The sequence below is a fragment of the Echinops telfairi genome, unplaced genomic scaffold, assembly GCF_000313985.2.
Source record: "Echinops telfairi isolate 266 unplaced genomic scaffold, ASM31398v2 ScPeMD7_655;HRSCAF=1070, whole genome shotgun sequence".
Taxonomy (NCBI): Eukaryota; Metazoa; Chordata; class Mammalia; order Afrosoricida; family Tenrecidae; genus Echinops; species Echinops telfairi.
In genome coordinates, this window is record NW_022104553.1 from 292,361 (window position 1) to 301,492 (window position 9,132).

The 9,132-nt window shown below is 34.8% G+C and overlaps 1 non-coding gene across 1 annotated transcript; it reads right to left on the reverse strand.

The window, feature by feature from the left end:
• Positions 1-8,351: 8,351 nt before the first annotated feature.
• LOC115870432 lies at positions 8,352-8,515 on the reverse strand. The gene has a single exon (XR_004046707.1). It is a non-coding gene; the product is annotated as a U1 spliceosomal RNA (small nuclear RNA).
• Positions 8,516-9,132: the final 617 nt, after the last annotated feature.

The following is a 9,132-nucleotide window of genomic DNA, read 5'->3' on the forward strand; positions in this document are numbered from 1 at the left end:
GAACCCAGGAACAGGGATGGGAATAGAGATGCCAAAAGGGTAGGGGGGAGGGGGGAGAGGTGGGGTAGGAAGGGGGCACTGATCGCAATGAATGGCACATAACCACACACCCTCATCCAAGGGGAAAAACAACAGAAACCAGAGGAGAAGGGAGACTGTGGTCGGTGTGAGATTTGAAAATAATTAACAAGCTACAATCTATCAAGGGGCCACGAAGGTTGCCGGGGGGTGGAGCAGGGAGGGGCTGATCCTTAGGGTTCAATGGAAAGTAAATGTCTAGAAAAGAACGATGGAATATATGTACTAATATGTTGGATAAAATTGATTTATGGATTGCAACAAGAGTTGTAAGAGCCCCAATAAAATGATCTAAAAATAAATATAGAAGAAATAATTATGATGTGATGGCTCAGAATTAAAATAAACAAAATTACTAAGAGATACTGGACTACGTTCCTCCTTTCCCCTGCTGTCACTTCTTTAGCTAATAAGATAATTTCAACCATCAAGGAGGTACCTGTGGATGTTTTCCTGGAGTAAAAGTGGGAGAAATCTGGGGCTTTCTATTCCTATAAAGAGTTATAGTCTCAGAATCCCACAGGGGCAATTCTACTCTATCCTATAGGGTCTCCACAAGGCAGAATTGACTGGTGACAGAGAGTTTGAATGAGTCTTGTGAGTAAAATGGGAAGTCCATATAAGAAGCAATGCTGGAAGTTAGTTCTCTTTTGAAAGTCTTTGTCTGAATCCGGGTTGAAATAGCAACACTCCATTTGTAGTTCAGCAGGCCTGTGTTGAAATATGATATAAAATGATGAACTCTGATCTGGCACGTAGTCAGCAGACTTCCTCGGGCACACCAATACAGATCCCTTATTGGTCTGTAGTATTTTTTTTTAACTCAGTCAGTTGTTTGTTAGTTTGTTTGTTTTTTCAGTTGTTTGAAGATAAGAAAAGGTTCAGTAGATATGTCAATCCACAAATTTCTGATTCTAAATGATGGAAACATAAAGATTTTGTTGTCCAAAATAATGTAGCGTTTTTGTATCCCAATAACTGAGCAAGAGCAGTGGTTGTTCAAGTACATTTTGTGTTAAAATGGAGTAAATTTTCATCCATTTTCACAATGTCCCTACCTTTCACAATCAAAAAATTATTTCTCTGCATATATTTTGAAAAATCAGCACTGAATCTTTATCCGTATCTTTAGAAAGTGGTTAATTGGTCCAAATGTGTATTACACTTTTTTTTCCAAATCATCACTTTTTTTAATTGCTAAATTAATTTATTACAACTAAATTACTAGCTATACACTGTGGCTGAATGATTACCCATAGAGATATGCTCATATACTGCTGGCCAAAGTAAAATTTATTACAAACATTTTCAGTTGGAAATTTGGTAATATGAACCAAGAGTTTTCAAAACTTTTATATCCATCACAATTCTGCTTCTTGAAATCTGGACTAAAATTAAAAGTATTCTTTTTTAAATAATTTTATTAGGGGCTCATACAACTCTTATCACAATCCATACATACATCAATCGTGTAAAGCACATTTGTTCATTCATTGCCCTCATCATTCTTTTTTTATATCGTTTAATTAGGAGAAAAGTATTCTTACCAATATTGCAGCTATTCAACATTATTCAGGAACTTCTCAACAGTGAAATATGAGGAAAATAGGAAATAAAATTTCATATTATTAGAAAAGAAGAAAATCATCACTTCTGCAGATGATAATTTAATATTTTTAAAAAATCGAAAACATAAGAAAATCAATGGAAAATGACATGAAATAACGAAACAATTCAGCAAAATGATCAATTACAAAAGCAATAAATATAATCCAATATTTTACTATGGCTAATAACAAGTTGAATATGTAAAGAGAAAAAAATCTATAACAAGAATAAAAATGAAAAAACTCGGGAAAATAAAACTTACAAGAAATCTTTATCCAAAAATGTATAAAAGTCTCTAAAACAAAATGATAATGATATATCTAAAGTGAACCAGAGACATATATAAACCATAGATATATGAATGGATTTTGGACTCACACTTAATTCTAGCCCCACTCTAATAACAATTAGTTCTTGTGTAATGGTCCTCCTTGATGCTCGCCCTCATGAAAAGATCACTGAAGATATGGGTGCTATTGCACAATGTGATGAAGAAACTAGATGGTGCCTGGCTATCAGAAAGAACAGTGCCTGGGGGTGTTGAAGGAATATCTTCAAACAATCTGTCATCCAAGTGAGGCATTACCATAGTCTATGGAAGAAGCATACTAGCCTGTGCAATCCAAGGATTATAAATAATAAAATGCAAATCCAGAAGAAGGAATATTATCAGAACTTAAATTCTGAAGGAGAAGTCCCAAATCCATTTGCAGGGTCCTAGATTAAACTTTAGTGAAAACCCTCAGACCATAGATAAGGGCTGTGAATAGCCTTGCTATCAGACAGAGAACATTGTAAAGTAGACTATGGCAGATGTCAAATAAACCTTTACTGCCATCTAGTCGATTCCAACTCCAAGCTCCCCTAGGGAGAGAGTACAACTGCCCCCATGGATTTCTGAGACAGAAACTCTTTACAAGGCAGCAAAACCTATCTTTCTCACAAAGAGTGGCTGGTAGTTTCAAACTGTTGACCTGGCATTTAGTAGCCCAGTGCTTCACCCAGTAAAGCACCAGGGATCCATGACAGATATAGATAGGTTAAAACATAATATCGTATCACTTGATCTTTTCTTTGACCCATTTTTAAAGTTGTTTCAGTTTTTTTAAAAAAATTGAAGGGTGAAATACACCTAGATTAAGCCTCTGATGAATTCCCTCTGATCACAGACCATGAATGTGAATAGCCTTGCTATTAGGCAGAGTGCATTGGAAAGTGGATTATTGCAGCTGCAGTTAGGTTAAAATTTAACACCTTATCATTTGGCCTCTCTTTAAACCCATTTAAAGTTTTTCTAGTTTTTAATAATTTCTGCTTACTTTTATACTTAGGCTTTTCTCTCACGTTGTTTTTTGTATGTTCCTCTGTATATGAAATCTAGGACTTATCAATCTATAGAGACAGTAACTGATCAATGACTTCTTGTAGTTATGGTTTGAGGAAAATGGGGAGTTACTAACAATGAGCACAAGAAAGAAGAAAATGTTTTAAAATCGATAGTGGTGGTGATTGTGCAACTCTTCTTAACATGGTTGAACTATTGAAGTGTCTGATATGTGACTTATACATGCCAATAAAATTGTTTAAAACAAAATAAAAAGCAATATAAAACTTAATGATTGATATAAGCAAAGTGAAAAAATAGCATGATAATACTTTTTAAAAAGGAAGACCCCCAAAAATAAATTAAAAAATGAAAAGGAAGACCCAATATTACAAAGATAGCCATTGTTACAAAAATCAACTAAAAAGCATTCAATATAATTTCAATTATTGTATGTATAGATATTTGCTCCAACAATTGAATGTGTAGTGGAGGTATGAAGATAGACCAAGAGATAAATGTAAAGGAACAGCCTGTTTGCAAGTAAATAATTTCAAATAGAAAATAATAACCAAAAATTATGTCGGGCTACATGGCTAAACATTTTCCCCCGTATCCAACACCCTGGAAACAATAAATTTCACATTTAAAGTCCTAAGTGCTAAAACCAAAATAAAATACAGGATACATTTTCTTTCCCCCTCTCCCCCACACCCCCAGGTTAATTGAGTTGGGAAAGATCTTGAAAAAAATACAAATATTCTATAAATTTGAATTCTTAAATATTAAAATCTGTTCGGTGGAAAACCAAAAGCCCTACTCCATCAGGGTTTGGGGGCCTAAAATCCTTATGGAAACAGACTGAGGTACCTGTCTGCATTCAAACTGACAAACTTTATATCAGTAGTAGAGAGCAAAACGCTTGCGTCACTCAGGTACCTGTTACTTTGGTGACGAACAGGTTACATGAAGCTTCCAGCCCAAGGTAGACTAGGGAGAAAAGCCTGGTGATCTACTGTATTTCCAAAGATCTGTCAATAAAAACTATGTATCACTGTGGGTACCAGGTAACTCTAAGAGAGCTAAGATTAGCGTGTGTCAAGTATTTTAATCAACTCTTTACCTGCAGTTTCACATTTTATCTTCACAGCATGAGGTATTGGTAAACTTCCACAGAGTGCTTGTTAAATTCTCTATGATATTCCAAATGCTTTGAATAAACTGATTTATTAAACTAAAAAAATATAAGTTAAATGACAAATTACAAGAGAAAAATCTTGCAGCATACATTACCCAGCCCACTCCATGGAGGAGATTTTGATTCACAGCAATCCTATCAGATAAAGTAAAATAGCTCCATAATGTTTCTGAGACTGTAAATCTTTACAGGGCAGACAGTTTTATCTCTCTCCTGCAGAACTGAGTTTGAATCACAGACTGAAATTTAGCAGCCCAATGCCTAATCCGCTGCACCATCAAGGCTCCTTACACAATTAAGAAATTAATTAAATAATACATAAAAGTTGCTGAGTTATAATAATTACATGAAAAGAAACTAATAAAACATGGACAAAGAATATGAATAGATAATTCACAGAAGAAATGCAATTGTCTAATTAAACATACTTAAATTTACTCAACAATATGTGTGAAGAGAAATTAAAATAAAATTTAATTTTTATAAAACCTGATATGATTAAAAGTTAACTTAAGTTTTAGACTATGTTCTGATGAAACTATGGGCAAACCAGTATTCTAATATACTGCTACAAGGAAGAAGTTCACTAACCTGCATGATCCAAGGGCAGAAATCAATGTAGTAATTCTTAAGGGCATCTTGACAGTCTATTAAAATTAGCTAGGTGCATCCTCTAGGACCCAGAACTTTCTCTTATAAGTATCTACCCCATTAAAAACTTCCATTTTCAATTTTTTGTTTTTTAAGTTGTGAGAAAGCAGGTATCAGAGTGTCTGTCATTAAACAGATACTAAATAAATGTTTGTTATGTGAAACTGGTCCCCATCAGTTAGACTCTGGCTCAGGTTGACCCTGTTTGTGTGAGAGCAGAGCTGTGCTCCAAAGAGTTTTTCGTTGCTATTTGGAATTAGATTACCAGGCCTTTCTCCCGCATGGCGCCCTGCATTTACTCCATCCACCAACCTTTCAGTTAGGCATGAACATATTAACCTTTTGCACAATGCAAGGACTCGCTGGTTATATAGATGATACTTATTTCATTTTGAAGAGTGCGTAGGTGGCACAGTAGTTACCTATTCAGCTGCTTGCCAACAGCCTGGGGCTGTTCAAACCCACCTTGAAACACAGGCCTATCAATTTGTTTCTAAAAGCTCACAGCCTTGAGACCCCTTTGATATAAGTTCTACTATGATATTTAGAGGGTCATCATGAGTTAGAAACAACTCAATACCAACTAACTATTTCACTTTTAGGAAATAAAAGGAGGGTAAAAGACAGGTGTGCAAAGTCAATTTTTCTCCTCCATTACTGAGATCACAAGATCTCAATTTTTATGATTGAGAGAATACAGCCTGCTGATTCAAATTAAGCTGGCCTGAGTCCAGGTTAAATTTAGCATATTTTGGTAAAACACTTGGTGGATTTTCAATTTCATTTTCTCCAATAACTTCATTTTCCTCATGAATGAGGCTTGCTTGTCACTTGGATATCAAGAATTATCTGGCTCATGACCAACGGCATACAGCAGAGGCTTCAGTGAGATGCACAATCCACACAGATTTTTGGTCATTGGCACCTGTCCCAGGATTGTGTAGTAACAAGCAATGCTTCAATTTGTAGTACATAGCATGACTAAGAGTCAAAACTGACTGTCCATTATCTGACAAAAACAGCACGAGTAATGGTTCACATTGTTGTTCCTATATACCATTAAGTTGATTGCAACTCACAATGACTCTATGGAACAGAGTAGAAGTACACAGTAGGAGTTTCAAGGCTATAAATCTTTACAGAAGCAGCCGATGGCATCTTTTTTCCTGCATGGTCCAGGTAGGCTTGAACCTGGATGTTTTGGTTAGCAACCCAGTGCTTACTCACTGCACCTTCAAGGCTCCTTAGAAATATACATTCCTTTCAACAGAGATTTGCACTGTAAATAGGAACTTCTTTGTAAAGAAGCCAAACGATTTAATCTCTAATAAAATTAAGCATGTTAATTATAATTCTTGAAGATTATTAATCAGTCCAAAGCAATTTTTAAAAATACCTGTAAGTAGTTATTGTTTAATATAATTGACAATATAATTGTTATAATCAATAATTATAATATAATTAACAATAATATAATTGTTAATAATATTGATATTATTTCTTATTGAAACTTTGCAACTAGAGACAATCTAGTCATAATCTCGCTTTATGGTAGTCTGCTTCTGAAGACTGCTGTAAATATTTCTCTTTGCTGAGCATCTTGCTCTGGAATTTAAATATATGTTAAGCCCAACTTTTAGGTATTATGAATAATAAAACTTCAAAATGGTTAAGATGGTCCTTTGTCTTGCAAAAGTACCTTATACTTAAATCTTCAGGCAGAACACCAGTGAAACCTTCTGAAGCACAAACAAGAGTTGGTTGTATTTGAACTGCTCTGAAACTAACTCAGAACTTTTTTTTCTCTCTACTAGACCTTTCGCGTATATAATGGAGGCTAACACTTTTGATTAAAAATAGCTTTCTGTTTTCTGTGATGTGCACAGTAACAAATATAGATTTATTAGTTAACATTTCTCTGGTTCAGGTTGAGAAGGGCAAGTGGAAAACTTTATTGGGTTTTCCCCAGTATCTCATCTAAAAATCCCAAAACGCCACTTTACACATAACAATTTAAGTATCTATCCATGACTGGTAGAAGTCTGCAGATAAACTTCCAGATTTAACCAATCCATCAACTCTCTTTGTTTTAGGAAATAGTTGAGATAAAACAAGACATTCTTCTGTTTTGTAGGGGGAGGGCAGATAGAGAACAAAGGGATCCTGGTATTAAAGGTTGGACTGCTAGCCAAGGGGCTGGTGATTTGAACCCACCAGTTACTCTATGGCAGAAACAGGAGGTAATCTGCTTCCTGAAAGATGTACAGTCTCAGTAATCCTATGAAGAAATTCTACTCTGTCCAATAGGGCACTGTGAATCAGAATTGACTCAACAAAAGTGATTTTTAAAAACATTTTAGGTGGGACAGCTGCTATAAATGTGAGGATTCCTATAAATTTCTTTTAAAGACATTCTATTAATTTACTTCAAGAGGAGAGAATTTTTTAATTGATGAATTAAAAAGACATGACTAATTATTATCAGGTTCATCGGTATGCTGCCAAGAAATGCTTTAAAATAAAAGAGTTGGGAACTCTACTTCTGGTGATGAAAGATGAGCTTAAATCAGACCACTTATCTCTCAGAAATCCATTGTAAATTCTAGACAAATTATAAAATAGCAATTACCTGAGGTCTCTAGAGACTGCCTAAAAGTAGAAGCCAAAGGAGACAGAAACGAAATAACATGAGGTGAGTTTCCTGTCTCTACAGATTTCCATCCAAGGGCAGGTTCCAGTAAATGACCTACAGGAAAGCTACACAGTCAGGAGAAACCTGCCATCTTGTGATTGAGAAATCAGCGAGTAGATTTTGGGACTGCCACCACAACTTGAAGATGAGGGGAGAAATCTTGGAAAGTAGAGAGTCACTGGAGACACAAATTCTAATTTTTTAAAAAAAGAATCATCTAGCCAAAGCTTTGGCTGACCCCTGCAGCAAACATGCATGAAGTAGACACCAAGTCTACAAGCAGCATTTCTAAAAGTAACAGAACTCAACAGAGATTTCAGTTGTGGCCCAAATTAAAGGGGACAGAATTTGTTATTTGAGTTCAGTCAAATTAACTGACTGATAAATAAATATACAAGTCAATACCATGAGTTTGGGGAAACATATCAGAACATAGCTTTACAACTTATCATTCATAATGTTCAAGTTGCAAGTCAGTATGACTAGAAATAAATAATATATAAATATTACTGTATTTATAAATAAACAAGCATAAAAACATATTCCATATCCAAGAGAAAAGATAATTAAGGGAGAACAACTTTGACAAAAGGCAAGTCTTTAAATGGAAGACATACAGTTTTAGGAGTGGAGTAAAAGTATCAAAGATTTAAAATAATTTTTAATAATGCTCGAAAACACACACGAAAAAGGGAGAACAATGAATGAACATCTTATAAACCTCAGCAGAGAAAAATAACTATAAAATAGAACTTCATGGAAACTTTTAAGAAAACACTTTTTCTTCTTTTTTTTTTTCCCAGGGGAGAACCCGAACACAGTCCCCCACTACCACAAATTATACAGTTGAGTTTCCCGCATTTGGGGAAATTGCAGAGGTCAGCACACCCACAGTGCATTGGGTGAAACTCGTCCTGGGAAAACCACCTCTCTGATCATGGTGTCTCCCCTGCCAGGTAAGTATAAGAAAACACTTTTTCTTCTGAAATTAAAATTACAAAATGGACTAGCAACAGTTTGAAGATGACAGGATAAATAGGATTCAAATTAACAAACACAGTTATCTGAAGATCAGAGATTAAAAATTATTTTTTTAAGTGAGCACAGCCTCAGTGGAACAATATAAAATGTCTATGTGCGTTTGAAATCTCAGAAGGAAAGGAAAGTCAGAATTAAATGTTTTAAAAAATAAAGGATGACATTTTCCAAAAATTAGTGGGAAATATAAATCAAGTATTGAAATTTATTTCATGTTAAAGATCATATTTGGTGCCTTCTTGAGAGAACTAAAAAGTGGACTGTAATGTCAATCTATCCACTTTATCTTCTTTGAAATAAGATACAATTCCCACTGCCAGAAGCAAACAAAACACAGGCAAGAAATGAGTAGCCTTTTAAAATTATTGATTTGGTGCAAACTCATTTAAGACAGATGTCGGTAAATAATCAGAAAAATCTAAAACACCCCAAATAAATAAAAGTAACACTAGCAATGCCAACCATTACTAACTACTGCCTTTGAACCACAAAGTCCTCAGGATGCTTCCTAGCTAGCTTTCTGAAACTCTACATTACCATAAG